This window comes from Amborella trichopoda, chromosome 9 (genome assembly GCF_054954075.1).
Source record: "Amborella trichopoda isolate Santa Cruz 75 chromosome 9, AtrichopodaSantaCruz75HAP2 v2.0, whole genome shotgun sequence".
NCBI classification, from domain to species: Eukaryota; Viridiplantae; Streptophyta; class Magnoliopsida; order Amborellales; family Amborellaceae; genus Amborella; species Amborella trichopoda.
Genome location: NC_142344.1, coordinates 35,674,149 through 35,701,723, shown reverse-complemented (window position 1 = coordinate 35,701,723; position 27,575 = coordinate 35,674,149).

Sequence of the window (27,575 nt, the reverse complement as noted above, 5' to 3'; positions counted from 1 at the left end):
TTCCATGTCATGGTTGAAAGACAAATATCAAAGTCCTTGAAATGCCTTCGAACAGATAATGGTGGAGAGTACAGCTCAAGGAAGTTCGAGGACTATTGTGCCAAGCATGGCATACGACATGAGAATATTGTTCCCTCCACACCGCAACATAATGGTGTTGCAGAAAGAATGAATCGTACCATAATGGAAAGGGTTAGAAGCATGATTTCCTCAGCTAAGTTTCCAAAGGAGTTTTGGGGTGAAGCTATAAATACGGTGTGCTACTTGATAAATCTATCTCCTTTGGTTCCATTGGAAGGGGATGTGCCAGAAAGAGTGTAGACAGGTAAGGATTCATCTTATTCATACTTGAGATTCTTTGGATGCAAGGTTTTTATACATGTACCTAAAGAGCATCTAAGCAAGTTAGATGACAAAGCAACCCAATGTCTATTTTTGGGTTATTGAGATGATGAATTTGAGTTCAAGTTATGGGATCCTAAGGCCAAGAAGTTGCATAGAAGCCGAGAAGTTATCTTTCATGAAAATCAAACACTTTCTAATTTTGATAAGGAAGAACCACCAAAGAGGCTTGTAGATGAGCTGTCAGAAGAACAAGTCCTTTTATCCATACATGATGATGATGGACAACAAGTTCAATATGAAGATGACCAAGTTTGGGGTGGTGAGACTCCTCACATAGATGATGTGCATAATGATGATGTACAAGGTGATGTTGAGTAGGGGGAATAGCCTCTTCAAGAAGAACCACCTATGGTGAGAAGGTCACAAAGGGAATGAAAACCTCAACAAAATATTCATCATCAGAGTATATCATACTCACTGAATGTATTGAACTAGTAAATTTTAAAGAAGCTATGGGACATGAGCAAAATGAACAATGGAAGAAAGCTATACAAAAAGAACTTGAATCCTTGCATAAGAACAAAACCTATGAGCTTGTTGAGCTACCAAATGGATGAAAAGCTTTAAAGAACAAGTGGACATTTAGGTTGAAAAATGAAGATGACAAAAAGAAAATGAGGTGTAAGGCAAAGCTAGTTGTCAAGGGATTCGAGCAAAAAAATGGTGTTGATTTTGATGAAATATTTTCTCTAGTTGTGAAAATGACTTCCATTCGCACTATCCTAGGATTAACTGCTAGTCAAGACTTGGAGATTGAGCAGTTAGATGTCAAGACAGCTTTCTTACATGGAGATCTAAAGGAAGAAATATACATGGAACAGCCAGAAGGCTTCCTATTGAAGGCTTAGGAGCACATGATATGCAAGTTGAAGAAGAGCTTGTATGGGTTGAAGCAAGCTCCAAGACAATAGTACAAAAAGTTTGATTCTTTTATGATGAGTCGTGGTTTTACTAGAACCACTACAGACTACTGTGTTTACCTTAAAAAGTATTTTGAGTCTTCCTTTATTATTCTCATGTTATATGTTGATGATAAGCTCGGTGGTTAAGATGCTAATTTGATTGACAGGTTAAAGACATAATTAAACAAGGCTTTTGACATGAAGGACCTAGGGCTGTAAAACAAATTTTGGGCATGACAATCAAGCGTGATAGGAAGAACAAAAAGTTGTGGCTATCACAAGAAAAATACATCGAGAAAGTATTTGAAAGATTCGACATGAAGAATGCCAAACCTGTCAGTTTACCATTAGCTAGTCACTTCAAGTTGAGTCTCAAGTTATCTCCAACCAGCAGTGAAGAGAAGAAAGAAATGGAGAAGATCCCCTATGCATCAGCCGTAGGGAGTTTGATGTACACTATGGTGTGCACAAGGCCTGACATAGCACATGCCACCAATGTAGTTAGCAGATACTTGGCAAAACCAGGCAAGCAACATTAGGAAGCTGTAAAATGGATTGTAAGGTATCTAAGAGGCACATCTAAAGTTTGCATATGTTTTGGAAACTCATCACCCTTGGTGGAAGGCTATATAGATGCAGATATGACAGGAGATCTTGATAAAAGAAAATCTACTTCGGGTTACTTGTTTACTTTTGTAGGAGTCATTTCTTGACAATCAAAGTTGCAAACATATGTTACACTCTTGACTACAAAAGCAGAGTATATTGCTGTCACAGAAGCCTATAAGGAGATGCTATGGTTGAAGCGTTTTCTTATAGAGTTGGGTTGAAGCAAAAGGAGTATGTAGTTAGATGTGACAGTCAAAGCTCCATTAATTTGAGCAAGAATGCTACATTCCACTCTAGGACCAAGCACATTGGGGTACGGTAGCGAGATGTCTTAGAAAATGGGTTGATGAAGATTTACAAAATCTATACCGATCAGAATCCGTCAGACATGATGATGAAAACCGTGCCAAAGGAGAACCATGACTTATGCAGAGCTTTGACAGGCATGGGTGCCATGTGAGCATCCAATATGGTAGAGCCCTCCTCATGGGTCTGGAGTGGGAGTTTGTTAGGTGATACCTTGTGGGGTCCAGACCCACAAGGAGTAAAAAGAAAAAAAAAAAAAAAATACAGGGACCCAATAAAAACTAAGAAAGGGTTAGAGAGAGAGAGAACATTGGGGGGTATTTAAAGGACAAAACCCAAAAAGGGTTTTTCTCACCATGGTAGAGAGAGAGAATAGAGAGAGGGCATCAACTTCTATCCACCAGCGATCTCCATGAGCGATCATCTCCACTAGCGAGCATCTTCCACCACTGAGTACCTTTCATCCATAGAAACAATTGGTGTGCTTTGTGATTGCATTTCCAAGCCATTGGAAAGCCATCTTTGGGGTTTTTTTGAGGTGGGAAAGAGACAATTTTTTGGCCCTTGTGAGGTAACAGTGTATCTTCTCCAAGTTATTGTTGTTCTCTCATTTGATTGTAAGCATCAAGTTTTAAGCACATAAACTTGAGAAGAAACTATATTGTAACCTAAGAAACTATATTGTAACCTTCATTTGATTTAGTGGATTCCTCTCTCTGATTTGCCCCGTGGTTTTTCCACGCACATTGAAGGGTTTTCCACATTAAATTTTGTGTTGTGATTGTCCTTGATAGAACTTTCTCTTTTGTGATTTGTGATTTCTATATTTCTTGGCACTTGACAAATTACACATCTTTTGATATTTGCATAAAGATACATTGTGGGATATGTTTTTACCTTTGATTCACACATAGAAGGGAATGGCATTACTTCCCAACAAATACTAACTAGAGGTGTCTTTTTGTATAATTTTCTATCTTGGAAACTTTAAGTTATGACCATTTCCAAAATTTAGGAACTTCAAGTTTGGAAAGTTTAGAAAAAAAATTAGGTGCATTGGTTTGGAATTTGAAGTTAAAAAACTATTGTACTTGTTCTTTTTAAAAATTTTTTTTTTCGACTGCAAAAGATCAATTCAGAAGTTTAAGTTCCAAGCATGTACCTCAATATTTTTTTCTAAAAGGTACCTAAGTGAAATGAAGGTAATGTAGCAAAAACGGACTAGTTCTAATAGGAACCTGCCAGTTAGAACGAAATCGGGACCTTCATGGTTTCGGTTAGCCCCACTTTTGGGGTAGTAATAGTAGGATTTACTCGCACCCTTCCCCCATGCGAATTTTCAGACCAAAACTAGTGGTAAGTACACAAACCTTCTGGATTTTTTACTAACCAACTGGTTTTCTACTAATTGGACTGGTTTTCTTTATAAACAACGTAATAACATCAATAACAACATAATGAAATAGTGGCATGTTATTTGCAGCAGTGGCATGTGATTTAAAACAATGGCTCATCATACACAACAGAACTCGTGATTTTCTCATTTGTTTCGTTTTGATTTTATTTTTTCACATTTTTTAGGTTTTTCCAATCACTTATCGATTGAAATAATTTATTTTATACTATAAATCACTGGATTTGCAACTAGAAATACATCAAAAATCGAATTTTTGTACCCTTTTTTTAGGGTTCATGATGGTTTTAATTTGGGCTCGTTTTTAATTGTTCTAGTTTGATTTTTCCTATACCAAATGAAAGTTAAGAAACAACATTCTCAATAATAAATAAGATGATTTGATAGCTTTAATTATTTTGTATGCCAATTTGACACACAAGTAGATATTTTCACAAGTTGATTTAAAACATATTGAAAAAAATACCCTTTATTTCTCATAATCTCAAAGTTTGATTTCCCCTAGATTTTGTTTCTATAAATCCTGAAAACATATATAATTGAAGTTTATAATGCTAAAGATTGTGGTGCGATAAAATTTAAAAGGAAAAGTTTATATAGAGCTGAGGCTCTATACAATCAAATTAGAGCCCACCACAAAAATTTCACTAGAAGAGGTTGTTTTGATGCTAAAATATCATCAAATTAGTCATCTCAACATCAAGATAAATGGATATGAGGAAAAAAATGAATTTCAAATTCTGGAAATAGTGCATCTTGTATCATATTTTTGGACTGTCAATTTTCAAGTTTCATAGATCTACTCGATCTACACTACTTTTGAAGCTTTAAATTTATAATTAAAATGAGAATATATTTTAAAGCTATCTCCAAGATTTATGGTATTGAAACCATTTTTCTCGGCACTATTAGAAGATGGGCTCCAATTTGATTGTTTAGAACCTCGGCTCTAAACAAACCGCACCCAAATTTAAATTCAAAGATTAAAAGATATATATCACAAATTAGTGATATAAATATTTTTAAAAACTCCCATTATAGAAGATGTGCAAATGGATAAAATTAAGATATCATTGACATAACTAAAATGTTAGCCTCTTTTTGTTTTTGTAATTTTTAAAATCCCCTCCACGTTTGGTGGCTCTTACCCAAGACAAGTAGTAAGTACGGCATGTATTGACTTTATTTGGAAGAAGTATCGCATAAAAGAAATATTTTTCTTAAAAAAACTATTTATGACATTTCGTTTTTAAGAAAGAGACATTTATCATTGCAAGTAGCGCAAAGCCAAAATTTGCCAAAATATAAAACCATGGTATCTCCTACCAGTGTACATTAGACTTTCATAATCGATTCCTAACATGTGGATTGCCCCATAAGTGTCATACAGTGTGAATCATTGCCCCTATCGTATAGATATTATGCACCATGCTTTTGTGCCATTATTTTCACAGTTCATGAACAAAAAAGTGAATGCAATGCTTTTTCAGGACTAAAAAAGGGACCTGTCTGTAAGTTATGAAATACAAATGAAATAAAGCATTTTTTCAGCAATACAATCAAATTTTACTTTATATTCCCAAAAAATGAGACTTGATGGTAAAATATGAAATATATGGAACTCCTTTTAATTATAAACTATAAATACGATTTATTTATAAATTTCTTTTTTTGTTCTTTACCTATTAGCAAAAACAATATACAATAAGATTAGAATATGATCCATTTAAAAGTTGGAAAAACATATACGTGCACTTTTTTAGGTTTCATTTCTCAAAAGATGCAAAACTTAAAAACACATACGGCGGCATAAAGTTTCTATTAGCTATATCTTCTAACACCCTAGATCAACACTACCGACCAGTACTTTTAGCCCAAACAGAAGGTCATCATATTTTTTATTGCTTTTTAAATCCTTTTTTCTCTCAGTATTCCAGTGTTTCTCCCAAACCGCTCTCTTTTTTTCTCTCTCCTCATGATTCTCCCTAAACTTCTCTTGCCCTTTTTCTGGGGGAATATACGGGAAGAGAGAAAAGGGAGTTTAGAAAGGAATAGAGAGAGAGAGAGGAGTTTAGAAACGAATAGAAAAAAAAGTTACCATTTTAACTTTTATTATAGCTAAAAGAATAGGATCAAAGGGGTTAAAGTCTATCCAAAGGTACAATTGATCTCTATGCCGCTATACATGTTTTCAAACTTTGGACATGTTAAGAAATGAAACATAAAACGAGGTTGTACAGAGATATTCTCCTTAAAGTTTATCAAATTAGCAAGAGAGGTTAAATTTCTAACCTAAACTTAATCCTACATGTCCTATATTTTTGATCTAAAATGTCCCTCTGTATCATTAAGTGTTTTAAAACACAGATAGGTGGGGTGGGTCGGAAATTAGCACATTGGTGAACCGACCAAAAAATATGAAGGATTAACTTTTTATAATTTTTTTTGTTTGTTTGTTTGTGATTCAAGCTATTTCAAATTGAAAAAGGCATAGATTTAAGAATAGATCTAAGTCGTTAATCATTTCAACAATTCCCAATCTTGATTAGTGATTTTTTAAACCATTATCACTCGGGAAAAATCTAAGATATATCTCCACATTGAATATTGAATATTTGAATGATAGTGCTCGTACCCCTATCTCTATATACTACAATAGATACAAGTGAAAAGGAAAAAAGAGAAAGTTTGCCTTGTTTTCCATCAAAGAGAGAGAGAGAGAGAGAGAGCTAGCTGTACCTGTAAAAATGAGGACAAGAAAAACAAAGGCAAGTAACAACTTCATCTTGAATGGACCCCAAAGCACAAGTTCTTCACCTTTTCAAATGCTATATACTAAGGTAAGTTGTGTACTTATAGAGGCTGAGGTGATTTTCTTGGTGAAGATAACCATTATTTCCAACTTATTTTGTCTGTCCAATATCGTATTAGGATTGTCTTGCTTAAAACTGCTCCTGTTTTATTACGATCTTATATTCCCAAGGGAAATTACACCTATATATATATATATATATATATATATATATATATATATATATATATATATATATATATATATGTGTGGAAGATGCTAGGGTGAGCCGACTAGTTCACAAAATAGTCTAAGCCCAATGGTTCAAATTGAATCTGGGCCTATCTGATGGCTGAGAGTATTTGAATTTGAATGTTTTTTTCTACAAATCCAAATTACTTGAAATTTTAGGTGAATGTTCTTCTCATCAAGCCTCACCTAATAAAAATATTAAAAAAAATAATCTGAAAAATTAAAAATAACCAAAATACCCCCAAAAATTTATGGGGTATTTTGATCATTTTTTTCATGTAAAATATTTTTTTAATGTTTTTAGAATATTCATATATTTTTTATCAAGACACATCTAAAATTTTAAGTGATTTAAATTTGTATAAAAAAATTAAAATTCAAATACTATCGAGCATCCGTGATCTTTAGATCGGTCTAGATTCATTCCGGACTATTGGGCTCAATTTTTCTTGTGATCCCATTGGCTTACAGAAGCCTTTTCCTATATATATATATATATATATATATATATATATATATACTATTTTTTTATGCTAGCGTATGCATAAGGGGGGAGAGAGAGTGGTCAATATCCTAAAATTATATATCATGATAAAATTTGAAGGTGCACCTTACCTCTACACCTACGGATGCATCCGTATGCAAACAATGCCCTATTTATATATATTTGCTAAAGGTAAGCAATATTATTAACAAATAGATGGGCACAAAATTTTACATCTAGGCATTCCCAAACGGAAATACAATAGTACAAAAAACAACTAAGAACACCACCAACAGTGTTAACAGTCGACTAAGTAATGAATTGAAATCTTTTGTACTCAATGAGATCCCAAGTGTTCTCAGTTCAAACGCCCTATATATATATATATATATATGAGAAAACATGGGATTAGCCCACTAGCTTGTATGAACAAATGAGCCCAACGGCCCACATTCAATCTGGGCTGATTTGACGATCACGAATGTCTAGTATTGTTTGAATTTTAGATTTTTTTTTAATAAATCCAAATTACTTGAAATTTTAGGTGTGTGTTCATAAAAAATAGATGAATCTTTGAAAAATATCAAAAAAATATTTTACATGAAATAAATTGATCAAAATACCCCTGAAATATTTTAGGGGGTATTTTGGTCATCTTTCTTTTCACTGATAATGTTTTTTATATTTTTATTAGGTGAGCCTTGATGATATGAACACGCACCTAAAATTTCAACTGATTTGGATTTGTAGAAAAAAAAAATTCAAGTTCTACCGAACATCCGTGATCATTAGATGGGCCCAGATTTAATTTGGGCCGTTGGGCTCATATGTTCTCATAAGCTAGTAGGCTAATCCTATCTTTTCCATATATATATATATATATATATGGGAGTTTCTGTTGTACGCCCATATGCGAATGGCCCCGAAACTTTTTGGGGGTATGTTGATCAATTTATTTATTAAAAAATATTTTTTTGATATTTTTTGTAGATTCGCCTTTTTTTGAAAAACGAATACACGTAAAATTTCAAGTGATTTAGATTTGTTAAAAAAAAATAATTAAAATTCAAATACTACCAAATATCCGTGATCGTCAGATCAGCTCAGATTCAATATAGACCGTTCACTGTAGTGATACGCGAATCGGCGTACCGTAGCATCTTATATATATATATATATATATATATATATATATATATATATATATATATATATATATATATATATATATATATATATATATATATATATATATATATATATATATATATATATATATATATATATATATATATATATATATATATATATATATATATATATAGGTGCAGTTGGCATACAGATGCATTCGTAGTTATAGACGTAAGGTGTGCCTTCAAATTTTATCATGGTATATAATTTTGATGTAAAATGTTCTTAGGATTATCTCAAAATCTATTTTTATATATAATTATAAAATTTTAAATTTAAAAATAGTTAAAATCAAGTAGATCTATAAACATATGAAAATCTTGAAAATGGACAGTGTAGATAATATGTTGTAACATGCACTATTTCTGATACTTAAAATATTTTTATTTTTCATGGACATACATCTCGATGTCTAGATGATCAATCAAAGGGTTTTTCAATATTAAAACTATCTTTTCTGATGGACTTTTGAGGTGCATCCGTAGCTCTACATTATAAGGTTGCAACCTTATATACACTTTTTCATATATATATATATATATATATATATATATATATATATATATATATATATATATATATATATATATATATATATATATATATATAGGAAGATACCACAAAATGCCTATAGGCGAAAATGAACAGTGATATCACCTATCGTAATCACCATCCAAAGTTCATCGCACAGTTACGATTGTCTAGAAGTGTTTTATTTTTCATTTTTTTTCTACAAATTAGAATGACCTGAAATTTGAAAAGGGTATTCACAAAAAGTAGGTGAATCTACGAAAAACATCAAAAACATCTTTTACATAAAAAAGACCAAAATACCCTTGAAAAATTTTAGGGGTATTTTGGTCAATTTATCTTTTGTGAATTATTTTTATATATTTTTATTAGATGTGTCTCACTAAGATATACACGCTCCAAATTTTAGGTCATTCTGATTTGTAGAAAAAAAATAAAAATTGAAACACTATCGGACAATTGTGACCGTACGATGAACTTTGGACGGTGATGAGGGTAGACGAAATCACTGTTCATTTTCGCCTATATGCATTGGAAAGAATTATATATATATATATATATATATATATATATATATATATATATATATATATATATATATATATATATATATATATATATATATATATATATATATATATATATATATATATAAGTTTATATAAAGTCGCATCATTAAAATGTAGAATTACAAATGCACCTCAAAAATCTATGAGAAAGGTTGTTTTAATGTTGAAAAACCATCTATGTGATCATCTTGACACTGAGATGTATAAATATGAAAAAAACAGGTTTTTGAGTCCTAGAAATAGTGCATCTTGCAACACATTATCTAGACTGTCCATTTTCAATATTTTCATTTGTTTATAGATCTATTTGATTTTAGCCATTTTTGGAGTTTAAAAATTTCTAATTAGATATAAAAATACATTTTAACATAATCCTAAGAATATTTTAAGACAAAATTATATGTTACGATAAAATTTGTAGGTGCCGCCTTATAAGGTTCCAAACTTATAGAAATCAAGCCTATATATATATATATATATATATATATATATATATATATATATATATATATATATATATATATATATATATATATATATATATATATATATATATATATATATATATATATATACTACTACTACTTTTTTAAGCTAGAGTACATAAGGGGGGAGAGAGAGTGGTCAATATCCTACAGTGGTCAATACCCTAAAATTAATGTGTTACTATTTTTCTAAATATATATACTACTACTTTTTTAAGCTAGAGTACACACAAGGGGGGAGAGAGAGTGGTCAATATCCTACAGTGGTCAATACCCTAAAATTAATGTGTTACTATTTTTCATTTAGACAAATCAACAAAATCAATCAAGAGGAAGATACTTACTATATTCTATCATTATCTAGACATACTACATTCTATATCCTAATGTGAGAGAGAGAGTACGCATAAGGGAAGAGAGAGATAATATAAGTGAGAGAATTGTCAATGTCCTAAGAGAAAGAATATGTATATCAATTTTATATTTTCCATTTAGAGAGAGATGAACATGGAGATGAGAGAGAGAGATCACGTGTAGAAGATAAGGGGTTGGACATATTATGGAGATCTCATTTCTTAGAAATATAGTGAAAGATATGGAAAGTATATATTAAGTGTTTATCATTCTCTCTCTTTCCTAAAATCTCTAACCTCATTTTTTAGTTCTATCGCTTTCCTAAAATCTCTAACCCTCTTTCTAAGAGAGTTATCTGTCCCTCATCTTATTTAGGCAAGTGTTTTTAGGTGCCCTCTCATTCAAAAGAGGCACCGTCCTTAATGTCGCCCTCTCTCTTCTTCTCCAGAACCTCCCATCTCTCTCTTCTCTATTTTTTATTTTGTATTTTGTATTTTGTATTTTATATTTTTATTTATGATTTTTTGTAGTTTTTATTTTGGAAACTTTAAGTTCTAACCTTTTCCAAAACTTAGGAACTTCCAAGTTTGGAACCGGTCTAATAAAAATTTAGGTGCATTCGGTTTGGAATTTAAAGCTCAATAACGATTGTACTTGTTCTTTTTTCTTTTCTTTTCTTTTTTTTCCTAAAATAAAATATCAATTCAGAATGTCATGTTCCGAACCTGTACTTCGATATTTTTATCTAAAAGGTAAGAGTGAAATGAAAGCAGTATAAGTTAAAATAATTGGTTCTAACCGGAACCGGTGAGTTAGAATAGAATTGGGATCCTCTAGGTTCCGATTAGCGTCGTTCGGTTTTTTGCTAAACAAATTGGGTTTTTTATAAAACGATGTAATAAAGTAAATAATGGCCATTATGAAACAATGGCTCATTATTACAGCAGGACCTGTGATTTTTATTTGACTTGATTTGATTTAATTTTTCCATAATTTTTAGGGTTGTTAGTCAATTATTAACTGAAATAATTGATTTTATACTATAAATCAATGGATTTGCAATCATAAATACGCTGGAAATCAAATTTTTGACACCATGTTTTTTGGTGTTCTTCATGGTTAAAAAAAAAAACAGCCAAACTTGAGATTTGGGTTCATTTTTTATTGTTTCTCAATCAAAATCTTGGTGTTTTGTAGATCACAAAATTACTCAGAAGATTGATGTCCTAGTTTCATCGAAAATCTGAAATTTGGGGTTCATTTTTTATTATTTCTTAGTCAAATTTTAGAGATTTCCTACATCGCAAAGTTACTCAAAAGAATGCAATCTTAATTTGGTCAAACATAAAAAATTTGGTACAAGATTTTTATAGATTAGGGCATCAACTAAGTTTTTCATTTCTAAGTTGAAAAAAATCTGCCAACCGGTCGATTTTGGGTCATCTTTTTATCATTTCTCGATCAAATTTTGGGGCTTTTGGAGATTACAGAGTTATTAAGGAGGTTGTAGTTCTAATTTGGCTGAAAAGTAAAAATTTAGTGCTCAATTTTTATAGTCGATATCAATGTTTTAAAAATTGGTGAGTCGCAACAGATTTACCCGAGTCGATACGGGAATTGGTCACGCCGTATCGATTCTTGTGTAATACCGGGAATTGCCGGGTTCTAGAGAAAAATCGCCGATTTTGAACCTTAAATTGTTCATATGACATTATAAATCCTGATTCTAAGCGGACTATGACATCAAAAGTTAGCGAGTCACTGGATGATGATATTTTGATAATTTAGTTTAAAATATGTACTGCAGGTGTACTTCGGCCCTTTTTCTTGATCACGTTGCTAATAGGGGTATTGAAGAGGTATTTATAGCTTTCAAATATTGTCTAATTCTTCTATGTGAGATTTGAGCCGAGTGATATAACGTTATTCAATATAAATATTATTATACAAAGCTATTCAATAACTTGTGATGGGGTACCGTGGTTATCATTTATTGTTCTTCCTAGAATATCTCAAGGTTGAACCTTGGGGATGCTATCTTGCATTTTTATTTTTTGTCTTCAAAAAAAATTATTGTCTTCAAAACAAATAAAAAAAAGAAAATAATATCATCAAAAAAATAAAAATTTTTTGTCTTCAAAGAAAGTTATTGTCTTCAAAGAAAATAAAAAGAAGAAAATAATATCATCAAAAAAAATAAAACTTTTTTGTCTTCAAAGAAAATTATTGTCTTCAAAAAAATAAAAAGAAAAAAATAATATCATCAAAAAAATAAAACTTTTTTGTCTTCAAAGAAAATTATTTTCTTTAAAAAAAATAAAAAGAAGAAAATAATATCATCAAAAAAATAAAATGAAAAAATACGTTTTATTTAAAAAAGGTAATACGACATCTTTTTTTTTTTCTTTAAAAAAAAAACAAGTTTTTCTTGAGAAAAAAGTAAAATAAAAGGTATAAAAAATAAAAGGTACTTTGGCAGCATTAATTTATTATTTTCTTGTAAAAAAATAAAAACCAATACAACAAGCACAAAAAAAAAAAAATACAACATCTTCTTCTTCTTTTTTTCAAAAAAAAAAGTTTAAACAAAAAGCATTTCTTCTCAAAAAAATTAAAGGCATTTCTTAATACACAAGTATTTTTTAATAAAACCTAGGAATAACTAATCTAATTTTAGTTTTTATTTTTATGATATGTTAATCTTTAACATAAATTTAAGAATATTAATTTTAAGATAAGGTTCATACAATGAGACCATTTGAAATCTCTCTCTGTCTCTACTAACAATCTCTTCCACTAAATTTATTCTAGAATTTAAAAAATTAAATTTTTTAAAAATGAAAGTGTTATTTTGAAAACTGGTACACATTCTAAAAATTTCTACATTGATAACTAAATATTTTTATTTTTTATTAATTTATTTGTATTATAAATCATGTAATGTACTATTTTTCTTAAAATTGTCAATAATACAATTCAAATTGATATTATAAGATATTTTGAATTTGTTATTATTTATATAATAAAATAATTATAAAATGTAAACCAACAATTTCAATTTCAGTATATAATATTGTAGTTAGTTAGGTTGTAATAATTTTGGATTAGAGTTAGTTAGGTTGTAATAATTTTGGTTTTTTTTTTTAGCAGATTAGGGTTTTACGCCAATTCGATATTTTAGTAGCCATTTTTTCACCAATTTAATTCATTCTTTATTGTAATCTAAGTATGATTTTATACTTTGTCTATGATAATTCTATGTTTTTATATGATGCGAATTTAATGGTTGACATAAGTTCATACAAGGCAAAAACATCTCAATATTCATAAATTAATAAAAAAATAAAAGTTAATAATGTAATACCCATCTTTCTTTTTGTATTCCTAAAAAACGTTTATAATGAATTTTGATAATTCTTTTGGATTTTTTTTAAGGTTTAATCGGACTGATTCGGCCGATTCCCAATCCTGATCACCGATTCACCGATCCGGATAGGTTTTTGGGTCCCCCGATTCGGCCGATATGAATTTAGTGTGACTTTTCATTTAGTATTTTTTTATATCAACTTTTTGTTGCTCGAGTAATTGTTTACAATATATTTTGCTAAAAAAATAACTTTGCAAAAAATATTTTTAAAATTTGAAATAATTATCTTCAATTTTATCTCATTAGTTTGCAATTTATATGGGAAAGAACTCGGATTTTTTAAAATTTATCTCCAAATTTGTTTTAATGCTATAAAATCTAAATTTGCGGCATGTATTTTACTTAATCTAATATTACGGTAGGTTTTTTATTTTATTTTATTTTTTCTTAATCATAATTTTTTTTGCAATATTGTTGTTAAAATGTTTATTTTAGATGTTAGAAAGGATATTTGTTCATTTACATAGATGCATAAATGTGCAATCGTGTACCGTTATGTTCTTCTAGACATTATAACAAAATTGTGTTGCCTGTATTGTTATTGACGTACTCTTATGTTCTTCTAGACATTGTAACAAAATTGTGTTGCTTGTATTATTATTGACATGATCGTAATATTCTGAATCTTAAAAGATATTTTAACTTATTTTTTTATATATTTTAGTTATCATGACCCTCGCTTGTCGAATGTTCATCTCTAAGTATCACTTTCTTACATGAGGCTCATGATTATTATACACAGACTTTGGGTATTATTTTGTAACTTAGAGCAAGTAATGCAATTTTACTATCATAATTTTTTTAAAAGATAAATGTAGGTAACAAAATAGTATACACTTAATCTATATTTTTATATTTTTTTAGAGAAAATATCTCTATACTACCTAAGTTTAGGTTTCATTTCACAATAGGCCCAAGGTTTAAAAGATATCTTGGAGCATAAAAATTTTAGATTTTATTTCTTCTAATCCCCTTAGCTAATTTAAACCTGTTTTTTAAGCCAAATAAATATAAAAAGACATGCTTTTTCTAAAAACCATCCTACCAAATTTTTAGAGAGAGAAGGGTTTTTGGAGAGAGGTGTTCGGAGAAACACAAGAGGAGAGAGAGTGAAAGAGAGGCAAGAAGAGAAAGAAAGAGAGAAGTTTGAGGTAAATAAGTGAAGAGAGATAAAAGATTGGGTTTAGAAATAACATGTATTTCTTACATTTTTTTAGTTTAAAAAATAGGTTTAAAGTGACCAGGGGTTTAGAAGGTATCTTTTGAAACATTAGGTTTATCAAGAAAAGAAACCTAAAAATAGCTGATATGAAGATATTTTCCATTTTTTTTAATGTCTTTTGGGTTTTTGACCCTTTTAAAAACCAAATTCAACCGCACCAAACCAATCTGGTTAACAGCCCGGTTAGGCTGGTCTCAATGTAACCACTTCTGGCCCCACGTCTAGTTGATTGTTCCGGTTCGATTTTTCCTGCACTAAATGAAAGTTAAGAAACAACATTCCCAATAATAAATAGGATGATTTGATACCTTTAATGATTTTTTATGCCGATTTGACCCTTAGTAAATATTTTCACAAGTTGTTTTAAAAGATATTGAAAAAATGACCTTTATTTCTCATAATGTCAAAGTTTGACTTCCCCAAGATTTTGTTTCTCTAAATACTAAAAACATATATACTTGAAGCATAATGCTAAAGATTGTGGTGTGATAAAATTTATAGGGAAAAGTTTATATAGAGTCGAGGCAATCAAATTAGGGCCCACCTCAAAATTTTCACTAGAAGAGGTTGTTTTGATGCCAAAATATCCTCAGATTGATCATCTCGACATCAAGATGCATGGACATGAGAAAAAAAATGAATTTCAAAATTTGAAAATAGTGCATCTTGTAACGCATTTTTGGACCGTCAATTTTCAAGGTTTTCAAGTTTCATAAATATGCTCGATCTACACTACTTTTGAAGCTTTAAATTTATAATTAAAAATGAGAATATATTTTAAGCCTATCACCAAGATTTCTGGTATTGAAACCATATTTCTCGAAACTATTTGAAAGTGGGCTCTAATTTGATTGTTTACCAACCGCATCCAAATTTAAATACGAAGATTAACAGATATATATCACAAATTAATGATATAAATATTTTGAGAAACTCCCATTACAGAAGATGTGCATATGGATAAAATTAAGATATAATGGACATAACTAAAAGTTAACCTTTTCACCCCCCTTTTCTTTTTTGTAAGGATGCTGTGTGTTAAAATTTTGCTCACCTGTAAATATTAGCCGACCAAATTAAGATATCTATGACGCTCAAGTGGGTGGAGAGAAAAACATTATTACCAAATATCCATACATCCTAACGGGCCCGATCTAGCCAATTTCACCATTAAAATTAAAGTATTTTTTTTTTCAGAATTCCTTTAAAAAAACAAAAATCTTATCCAGAAAAAAAAACTTCTAATCCATAAATTTTTTATGAAATGGTGCCCTGACGCCTCCGAGTATTATTAAAATGTTTTACTGAGTATTAGCAAGGCCAAGTGCATGTACACTTGAAAGAGACATTGCATTTTCCATGTCCCTGATGGGATGTTCAGCAAGAATATCTGCAAATGGCACCGAAGCAAAAGATCGGCATAGTAATACTTTTATCTACATTCATTAATAAATGGATGTACATTCATTAATAAATGGATGTGGTTAGCATGAGGCCAAGCCCGCGCATATAAAAGGATGTGGTTAGCATGAGGCCCTGCACATATAAAAGGATGTGGTTAGCATGAGGCCAAGTCCGCACATATAAAAGGATGTGTTAGCATGAGGCCCCGCATATATAAAAGGATGTGGTTAGCATGAGGCCAAGCCCGCACATATAGAAATACAAGCTTGGCAATAAATATATTTTCTAAATATAATTTGATCTTAATTTCTAGAGAATATATAATCTTTAACACGAAGATCATGAATATGAAAAAGTCAATAAATTTCGAAAATTAGAAATACTAATTATATTAAAATCATTTGGACCCTTAGTTACAATTGTTTTTAGATGGACCACCTATTTGCATCCATCTTTAAGATGGACGCTTTATATCTCTGCATATTGTACAAATGCAGTCCTGCCCACATGAAACAATTGTTCTTTATAAAATGCATTAAAACTTTGAGAGAGAAAACCTAAAAAAAATTCGGCCTAGCATGTGCATTGTGCCCTTTGACAAACTTGGGAGGATGTTCGAGTCCACTCCCATGGAAATATTATTGCACATCTACTTCCTCATTCAAAAGACTTTGGAGGACTTTTTCAATCTGAAATTTTGGATACGCATAAGAAACACTAGATGATCATTTTCAAAAGAAATTTGAGTTTTTGGCATTTAGATCTCACCCTCTTAAAAAATTGGACAATATTTGTTCAATCTTAAGACAGTATTATTTATAGTATATAAATATTTTAATTCCAAATTTTTTATTTAATCTAAGTGTTTAAGAGGTTATGTCCCCAAAATTAGAATCCTAAACTTACTTTCATGTTAGGTTTTACCCGATGGAGTAAATAGATAGTATACTCCCGCTAGAGCATAAAATCTTTTGGCTTAATAAGAAGGCTCTTACCCTAGGTAAGAAGCAAGTACTGCAAGTATTGACTTTATTTGGAACAACTATCACAAAAGAAATATTTTTTTAAAAAAAACTATTTATGACATTTCGTTTTTAAGAAAGAGACATTTATCATTGCAAGTAGTGCAAAGCCAAAATTTGCCAAAATGTAAAACCTTGGTATCTCCTACTAGTGTACATTAGACTTTCATCATTGGTTCCTAACATGTGGATTGTCCCCTAGGTGTCATATAGTATGAATCATTGCCCCCTATCGTACGGATATTATGCACCATGCGTTTGACATTATTTCACACTTTACGAACAAAAACGTGAATGCAACTCTCTTTCAGGACCAAAAAACGGGACCTGACTCTAAATTACGAAATACCAATAAAATAAAGCATTATTTCAGCAATATAATCAAAATTTATTTTATATTCTCAAAAAATGAGACTTATATATGGAACTCTTTTTAATTATAAACTACAAATATGATTTATTTATATATATATATATTTTTTTACCAATTAGGAAAAACAATATATAATAAGATTAGAATATGATCCATTTCAAAGTTGGGAAAACATCTTCGTACACCTTTTTAGGTTTCATTTATCAAAAGATGCAAGGTTTAAAAACATATATGGTGGCATAATGTTTCTATGTGTTATATCTTCTAACACCCTAGATCAACGTTGCCCCATATGATCTATATTTTTAGCCCAAACAAAAGGTCATAATTTTTTTTATTCATTATAAATCCCTTTTTCTCTCTCCATTCCTGTGTTTCTCCCAAACCTCTCTCTCCCTCTTTGTGTGGGGGAGAAACCCGGGGAGAGAGAGAGAGAGGGGTTTAGAAAAGAATAGAGAGAGGAGTTTAGAAACGAATAGAAAAAAATAACTTATCATTTTAACTTTTGTTTTAGCTAAAAGAATAGGTTCAAAAGGGTTAAAGTTTGTCCAAGGACACACATGATCTCGATGCCGCCAGATATGTTTTAAAACTTTGGATCCGTTAAGAAACGAAACGTAAAATGAGGTTGTACAAAGATATTTTCCCTTAAAAGTTTATCAAATTAGCAAGAGGTGTCAAATTCCTAACCAAAACTTAACCCTACATGTCCTATAATCTTGATCTAAAATGTCCCTATGTATCACTAAGTGTTTTAAAACATAGATAGTGGGGTGGATCGGAATTTAGTAAATTGGTGAACCGACCAAAAAAAAATGAAGGATTAATTTTTCATAATTTTTTTCTTTGTTTTTTTTTGTGATTAAAGATATTTCAAATTTAAAAAGGCATAGATTTAAGAACAGATTTAATTCATTAATCATAATCAACAATTCCTAATCTTGATCAATGATTTTTTGAACCGTTATCACCCGAGAAAAATCTAAGATCTATCTCTAGATTGAATATTTGAATGATAGTTCTCATACCCCTATCTCTATATACTACAATAGACACAACTTACAAGTGAAAAGTACAAAAGACAAACTTTGCCTTGTTTTCCATCCGAGAGAGAGAGAGAGAGAGAGAGAGAGCTCTACCTGTAGGATTAAGGACAAGAAAAGCAAAGGCAAGTAACAACTTCATCTTGAATGGACCCCAAATGCTACCTACTAAGGTAAGTCGTGTACTTATAAAGGCCGAGGTGATTTTCTTAATTTCCAACTCATTTTGTCTGTCCAATATCCTATTAGGATTGTCTTGCTTAAAACAACTCCTATTTTATTGTGATCTTGTATTACCAAGGGAGATTATTGAAGGCCAGTTTATTTTGATTAAGTAAATGTTGCAAATTTCAATATGAAGGAGCGAGACAATGGGTGTGAGAGAGACTCGGGGGTGGAGGGGGGGAGGATTGGAGCCGAGGAAAATTGGTTTCTAATACAAGAAGCAAGACTACATTTAGGGAAAATACATTTCTCATACCCCATCATTATAATAGAATCACCAGTATTTATAAAAAATCACCAGGAATCAGAAATAGAGATATTTTCTAATCAATTTGTGAACATATTCATTGAACAAAGCTTTGTGTCTTCAAAATGAATGAATTCAATTTCTTGAAAAGAGCAGCCCTAGATTTATTGAATCCATGCAAATCCTAAGGAAAACGTTAACCATCTTTTGCAAGGATTTTTCCCTTCACACTTTTATAAACTTTTATAAATATGTACTCCAAAACTCGAAAATCCACAAAGTGATCAGCAGTCAAGTATGTAGGGTTCTCGGGAACCCCTTAGCTTGCGGAACCGGGAATCCCAAATATCGGGATCCCACCTAAGGTTGTGTACTCAATTGGCCAAATACGAAGTAGATCAATATGACTATAAATCGAATGCGAGAAATAAAGCAAATATAAAAAGCACATCACAACAACAAACGATTTATGTGGTTCAACCTATAGGGCTACATTTACGGCCTCGGCAACTAGGAATCCACTATCACAATGAACATTATAGTTTTGGGTCACAAGAGATAATACTTATCTCTAAACATTGATAAAAAACCATCACCGATCTTCCCTTCTAAACTCACTCTCTCGAGTGAGCAACGCCGTCGATCAATATGCTCTTTCCCACCACAATACCGTTACCTGAAAGATAATCACGAGAGGAGCATAGAGATTTTGTCTCTCTAGAAGTGGAAGTTAACCAACCCGAAACTCATGGGAATACCGCATCTCTCTTGAAGGCCATGTGTCTCTCTTGGAGACCCATCTCCATATTGGAGATCCATTCCTTTAACCCCAAAGGGGTGCACTTCAAAGGATGGGTATTTTGTCCTCTTTCAATCTCTTATGAAGATATCAATTTCTTACTTCCCAAGAAAGTCAATTTTTTATTTTCTATAATACCCTAATCTTTAGAAGAAAATATGGATTTGGTGATTTAGCTATCACTAAACCCAACAATCTCCACCTTGATAGCAAAATCACCATAATTGCCTTGACAACTTTAATTAAATAGATTTCTTGATTTCTTCATACTTGCCTCGATTGTGAAATTTTTACAAACACTTTGCCTTCATATTTCTCCACTTCATACCATGTATCAATCAAACTCCACCATTCATCATTTTCTTAATGCAAGCCTTAGCCCCATACACACCTTGTGCTATGATACCAATTGTAGGGATCTCGAGAACCCCTTAGCTTGCGGTATTGGGAATCCCAAATACGGGGATCCCACTCAAGATCGTTTACTCAGTTTGCCAAATACGAAGTAGATGAATACGACTATAAATCGAGTGCTAGAAATAAAACAAACGTAAAAAGAATACCACAACAACACCCGATTTACGTGCTTCACCCCGCAAGCTACATTTATGGCCTCGGCAACTAGAAATCCACTATCACAAAGAAGCTTACAATTTTGGATTACAAGAGATAATAACTATCTCTAAACATCGGTAAAAGATCACCATCCCTTCTAAACCAGCTCTCCTGACCGAGCAACACTGTCAATCAACATACTCTTTCCCATCGTAATTCCGCTGTCAGAAAGATAACCTCGAGAGCAACATAGAGATTTTATCTCTCTAGAAGTGAAAGTTAACCAACCCAAAACTCATGGGAATATTGTCTCTATATCAAATGTTATGTCTCTCTCTTGGAGACCTATCTCTATATTGGAGATTCATTCCCATAACCCCCAAAGAAATAACTTCAAAGGATGGATCTTATATCCTCCCTCACTCTCTTATAAATATATCACTTTCTTGCTTCTCAAGAAAGTCAATTATCTATTTCTCACAATACCCTAATCTTTAGAAGAAAATATGAGTATGGTGATTTAGCTATCACCAAACTCAACAAAATAATCCATAGCTCTAAGTCCTTACATGATGAAGTTCTTCATACTTTTTGCCCTAGTTTTACATGTCCTCCTTGTTGTTGTGGGCGAAAGAAAATACAGTACGAGAAAAAGAATTGACAAAAAACAAGCAACAAGCAATAAATTTAAAGCAGGAAATAAATAATTAAAAAAGAACACCAGGATTTACTTGGTTCGTCACAAATGTGACTACATCCATAGGCAAAAACGATTGATGTTTTCTACTAAATCAAAGAAATAAAATTACAAAGCAACTTACTTAAGAGAACCAAAGACTCAATTACTCACAAAGCCTTATTCTCTATAATTTTCTGTCTGCAAAAAAAACCCAAAAGTTTCTCTCTGTTTTTTCTCCATTCCCTTTCTCTCACTTGTAGACACGCCGTCGAAATTCTGGGTAACAGAACTCTTAAAAACCGCGATTCTAGTCTTAAAAGACCACACAAACCCTAGTAGACCATAGGCAATTTAGACCTAATTGAATTAGTCCAAAACTACTCAAATCCTATCCCATCTTGAAGTAGAGCTCAATAGCTTTCCAACGGTCCAAGAATCGCCTGAATCAAACCTACGGATAAAACGATATAGCAAATGATAATTTGATCCGTATAGGCTGATGATGCAGTCAACGCATCTGATGATGCTGTAAACACGTTTTGTTTAATTAGATAAGGCTAAAACTTCAAAATAAATCCAAAAAAATCCAAAAAACTCCAAACAAATTAGGAAAAATCACCACTGGAGTTCTATAAGTACCCCCTTCATAACCCAAAAGAAAAAGATAAAAAACCACAAGGAGGAGAAACCACAAAGAAATCCTTTAGAAATTCTTGAAATTAGAAAAATAGCCCAAAAATACAAAAAATATGAAAAACCTTACAAAATTCTTAAAACCTAGAAAAAATCCCCAAAAATCCAAAAAAATTAGAGAAAATCTTAGAAGCCATATTCAACCTCTAGAGATCCCAAAACCTTTAGAAAACTAAAGAAATTCTCCTCCAATCCCAAAAAGAGCCTAGATAGACCCTATCTAAAATTCTCAACTTTTCCCTCTACCTTAGGAACCCTAGATCTAGGTCAAAAGAACCTTAGATCTGCCAATTCTAGCTAGCAAAGGCATCTAAAAAAGGAGATGGTGATGTAAATCGGAAGACCGGTCTGATCCAAGCCCGAAACTCCGAGTTTCGGGTCCCTAGAGGTAAGTATATCTTTCTTTATTTAATTTAGTTTGTTTTTCTTCATTTAATTATCTGTTTTATTTTATTTTTTTTCTGAAAATTAATTCACCATTAGATTTAATTAAATTTAGAAGCATTTTTTTTGTCAAAATACGGATTTGGAGCTGGCGCTACCAGTGGACTCAGGAATTGGTAGATTTAAGGTTCTTTTGACATAGATCTAGGGTTCCTGAGGCAAGGGAAAAAGTTGAGAATTACGTAGGGTCTACCTAGGCTTTTCTTGGGATTAGAGGAGAATTTCCTTAGTTTTATAAAGATTTTGGGATCTTCAGAAGTTGAATATGGCTTCTGAGATTTTCTATATTTTTTTGGGGTTTTTCCTAAATTTTTAAAAATTTTCTAAGGGTGTTTCCTATTTTTAGTATTTTTGAACTATTTTCTAATTTCAAGAATTTTTATGGGATTTCTTTATGGCTTCTCCTCCTTTTCTTTTGGGTTATGTAGGGGGTATTTATAGAACTCCATTGGTGATTTTTTCTAATTTTTTTGCAGTTTTTTCGGATTTTTTTGGATTTATCTTAAAGTTTTAACCTTATCTAATTAAAAAAAACGTATTTATTGCATCATCAGATGTGTTGACTGCATCATCCCCCCACACGGACCAAATTATCATTTGTTATATCTGTTTATCTGTGGGTTTGATTTAGGCCATTCTTAGACTGTTGGAATGCTCTTGAGCTCTATTGCAAGTTGGGATAGGATTTGGGTAGTTTTGGATTAATTAAATTGGGTCTAGGTTGCCTGTGGTCTACTAGGGTTTGTGTGGTCCTTTAGGACCAGAATCGAGGTTTTTAAGAGTTCCCTTAGCTAGAATTTCGAGGGGGTATCTACAACTGCAGTTCTAAATCTAATGTTACATTGTTTGCCGAAAACATAGTACTTACAGAAATCCAATTTACAGGCTCTGACACGCTTTAGAAATTTCTTTTTATGAAGTTCCATCAAACCTCGTTCACTCATATGCCCTAAACGCATATGCCACATGTTTGTGTCATCCGTGCTGGACTCTACATCTGTAGTTATAGAAGCTCTACCTGTAATTGTATTCCCCATCAACCTGTATAGGTTCCCAGCCATCTGACCTTTCATGACAATCATAGATCCCTTACTCACATTGAAGATTCCACATGTTGATGTATACTTGCAACCAATCGAGTCAAGGGCCCCCAAGAATATTAAGTTTTTCTTTAATTGTGAGACATGCCTCACATTTGATAAGATTCGTACTATCCCATCAAACATCGTGATTTTGATAGTTCATATTCCAATGGTCTTGCATATCGCATCATTCCCCATTAGAACAGACCTACCACTATATGATTTGTAGGTTTCGAATCAGTTTCTATTTCAGCACATATGAAAAGAACATCTAGAATCTAAAATCAAAGAATCAGTAAATTGATTATTACCTGAAGATATAGAGAGAAGATCCTCATCATCTTTGTTAGAGCTGTCAGCCACGCTAGCTTCATTAGATGTTTTTCTTGTTTCTATCATCTTTATATTCTTCTTTCTTTTCGTGCAGTCTCTTTTCATATGACCTTCCTTTTTGCAGTAATAGTAAATAAAATTGCCCTTCCCCTTTGATTTTGACCGACTTCTGCTTCCAGACCTCATTTGATATGATCTGCCCCTTTCACGACTCTTTTTGTGTTTTCCAAAGAAACCTTCTCCTTGAGATTAAATACTGCTAGTCTTCTTTCTTATCTTGTTTGACATAAGAGTAGCAGTGTCTTCGTCTATCTCAAGAGTCTCATTCCCGTACAATAGAGTCGTAACTAGGAGATCGTATAATCTTAGAAGCGAAACCAACTGAAGTAGGGCATTGTCCTCATCCTCGATTTCAACCTCAAGGCTTGCTAACTGGCTTATGATTTGGTTGAACTCGCTAAGATGTTCAAGTAGATCCGTGCCTTCTTCCATCTGAAGAGAATACAACTGCTTCTTCAAGAACAACTTGTTCGTCAGATATTTCTTCATGTAGATACTCTCAAGTTTTGTCCAAACCTCCAAAGCAGTTTCGAGGTCCACCATGTAACGTAAGGCGGTATTTGATAGATTCAGACGTATCGTGCTTACCGCCTTTTCCTCCATCTCTTGCCACTCTTCATCGTCTATCTTTACTGGTTTTTTCGATTTCCCTAGCAAAGCCTTAGCCAGACCTTGCTGTATCAGAAGATCCTTCATCATTCGTCGCCAAAGAGTGAAGTTATTCTTTCCATTGAAGCTCTCAATGTCATACTTGACGCTTGAGCCTTTTCTTGTCAGCGTGGTAGCAAACCCTAGAACGCGGAATAACCTAGTAAGCTTTGATACCAATTTATAGAAACGAAAGGCAATCTACGAAAACAAAAAAGAAGAAACAAATACAAAAGAAAGAGACAACCAACCACGACGTAAAGATATACGTTGTTCAACAACGCGCCTACGTCCACGGGAGACGAGAGCTTTTTTACTGGCAATGAAGAATAAGGTTACAATAACTCTCTTCCTTACGCCTCTCTGTTCTCTCTGATTATTAAGAGATATGCGTTTTTCCCTTAACCCTTAAAAAATCCCTCATCGCAACAATATATATCGAGTCCTAGATAGATGATATAAATTACCGAAATACCCCATGTACAGATATATAGAATCCCAGATATATCAAATCACCCTCTGGAGTCGTCTTTTTGACTCCACTTTGTCAGATCTATTTATTCAGAATACAATACATCAATCCTCAACGTCTCTCTCCACCCACTTGAGGGTCAAATATATCTTAATTTCGTCGGCTAATATTTATGTGTGAGCAAATTTTTCACACCCAGCATCCTTAATAAAATGAGAGTGAGGGAATTTTGAAAATTACAAGCATTAAGAGGCTAAATTTTTAGTTACGTCAATGATGTCTTAATTTTATCCATTTGCACATTTAATGGGAGTTTCTCCAAATACTTATTTCATTATTTTGCGATATGTATCTTTTATTCTTTTTATTTAAATTTTATCACACCACAATCTTTTAGCATTATAGACTTCAATTATATTTGTTATTAGGATTTAGAGAAACAAAATCTAAGAGAAATAAAACTATGAGATTATGAGAAATAAAGGGCATTTTTTAATATGTTTAAAACAACTTGGGAAAGTATAAACTTAAGGGTCAAACCAGGATACAAAATCATTAGAGATATTAAATCATCCTACTTATTATTGGGAATGTTGCTTCTTAACTTTCACTCAATAGGAAAAATCGAACTAGAAAGGTCAACCAAACATGGGCTCGAAAGCGGTTAGATCGGAACCGACCTAACTGGGCTGTTAAACGTACTGATTTGGCCCAATAGAATTATTTTGAATCTGTTAAAAACCCCCAAAAGAAAACTAAAAAAAAGAAAAAAGAAAAAATATAGATTAAGTATGTACTATCTTATTACGTACATTCATCTTAAAAAAAAAAGTTAAGATATTAAAATTCCATTACTTGTTGTAAGTCACAAGATATAATCTAAAGGTCTTGATACTTAGATATGAATAAATCAACAGGTCATGGTCATGAGAGAACTAAAATAAATAAAGAAAATAAATTGAAATCTCTTCATTCAAAATTAGAACAATACAATCATGTCAATTAAAATACAGGCAACACAATTTTGTTTCAATGTCCACAAGAATATAACGGTACACGATTGCACATTAAATAACCTAAATAAATAAAAAAATATCCATTCTAACATTTAAAATAAAAATTTTGACAACAATATTGCAAAAAAAAATCCGACCAACTGAAAAAAAATAAAATAATGGCACCATAATATTAGATTAAGTGATAAAAGACACACACACACACAAAAAAAAAAAAAAAAAAAAAAAGCATGTTGCATCCTTAGATTTTATAGCATTAACAAAATTGGAGATAAATTTAAAACATCCCAAGTTCTTTCCCATAAATATTGCAAATTAATGAGATAAAATTGTAGATAATTATTTCAAATTTTAAGCCTATTTTTTCACATAATTATTTTTTTTGCAAAATAATTGGTAAACAATTACTCTAGCAGCTAAAAGTTCATATTAAAAATTACTAAATGAAAAGTCGCATGAAATTCATACGTGTGATCTTGACCAGTGTTTGAAAAGTCGATGAGTTGAACCGGTCTCGCCTGGTTCGACTAGAGAATCAGAAGCCCCGTTTCGGTTTTAGAACTATACACAATACCACCGGTGTCTAGAGAAAACCAGACGGTTTTAAACAGAGAGCCGCCCGATGACATCATAAACTGGCGGTTTTGATGTCACCTCTCTGATTCTACACAGACACAATGTTTCCGCGCGCATACTTCCTGTCATATTACATAGTTATTTATTTAGTAAAGCTGAATACCCATCATTCAATGTGGGATAATTCCCAAACATCATTAAATGAAAACCGAATGTAAATATATTCTATTAATAGGCAGCATATAATCACATGCGGTGAGGAGGCGTGATGGTTATGACCTCTGCTATTTTTTTTGACCTCCCAAGGTTGAATCCCTTGGGCGTTACATATTTTATTAGTTTTGTTGTATAGTAGTTAATTTTTGTTGTATATAGTGTTATAATTATTTTTGTAAATAATATAAAAGAAATAAAAAAATGAAAAATAAAAAAGTTAATTTTTTGTATAGCAATTAATTTTTGTTGTATATAGTGGTATAACTATTTTTGTAAATAATATAAAAGGCATAAAAAAATGAGAAATAAAAAGCTTATTCTATTTGAAATCTCTCTCTTTCTACTAACAATCTCTTTCACTAAATTTATTATAGAAACCTAGAAAATTAAAGTTTTGAAAAATTAAAGTGTTATTTCCAAAATCTGGACATATTTTATTAATTTTTACATTGATAACCAAATTTTTTATTTTATTTGTTAATTTTTACATTATAAATCATGTAATGTGCTATTTTTCTTACAGTTGTCAATAATACATTTTAAATTAGATAATATTATAAAATATTTTTAATTTGTATAATAAAATAATTATAAAATGTAACCTAATAATTATAATTTTAGTATATAATATTATAATTAGTTAGGTTGTAATAATTTGGGTTTTTTTAGTGGATTAGGGTTTTTCGCCAAAACGAGATTTTAGTGGCCATTCTTTCATTGATTAGTGTACTCTTTAATATAGTCCA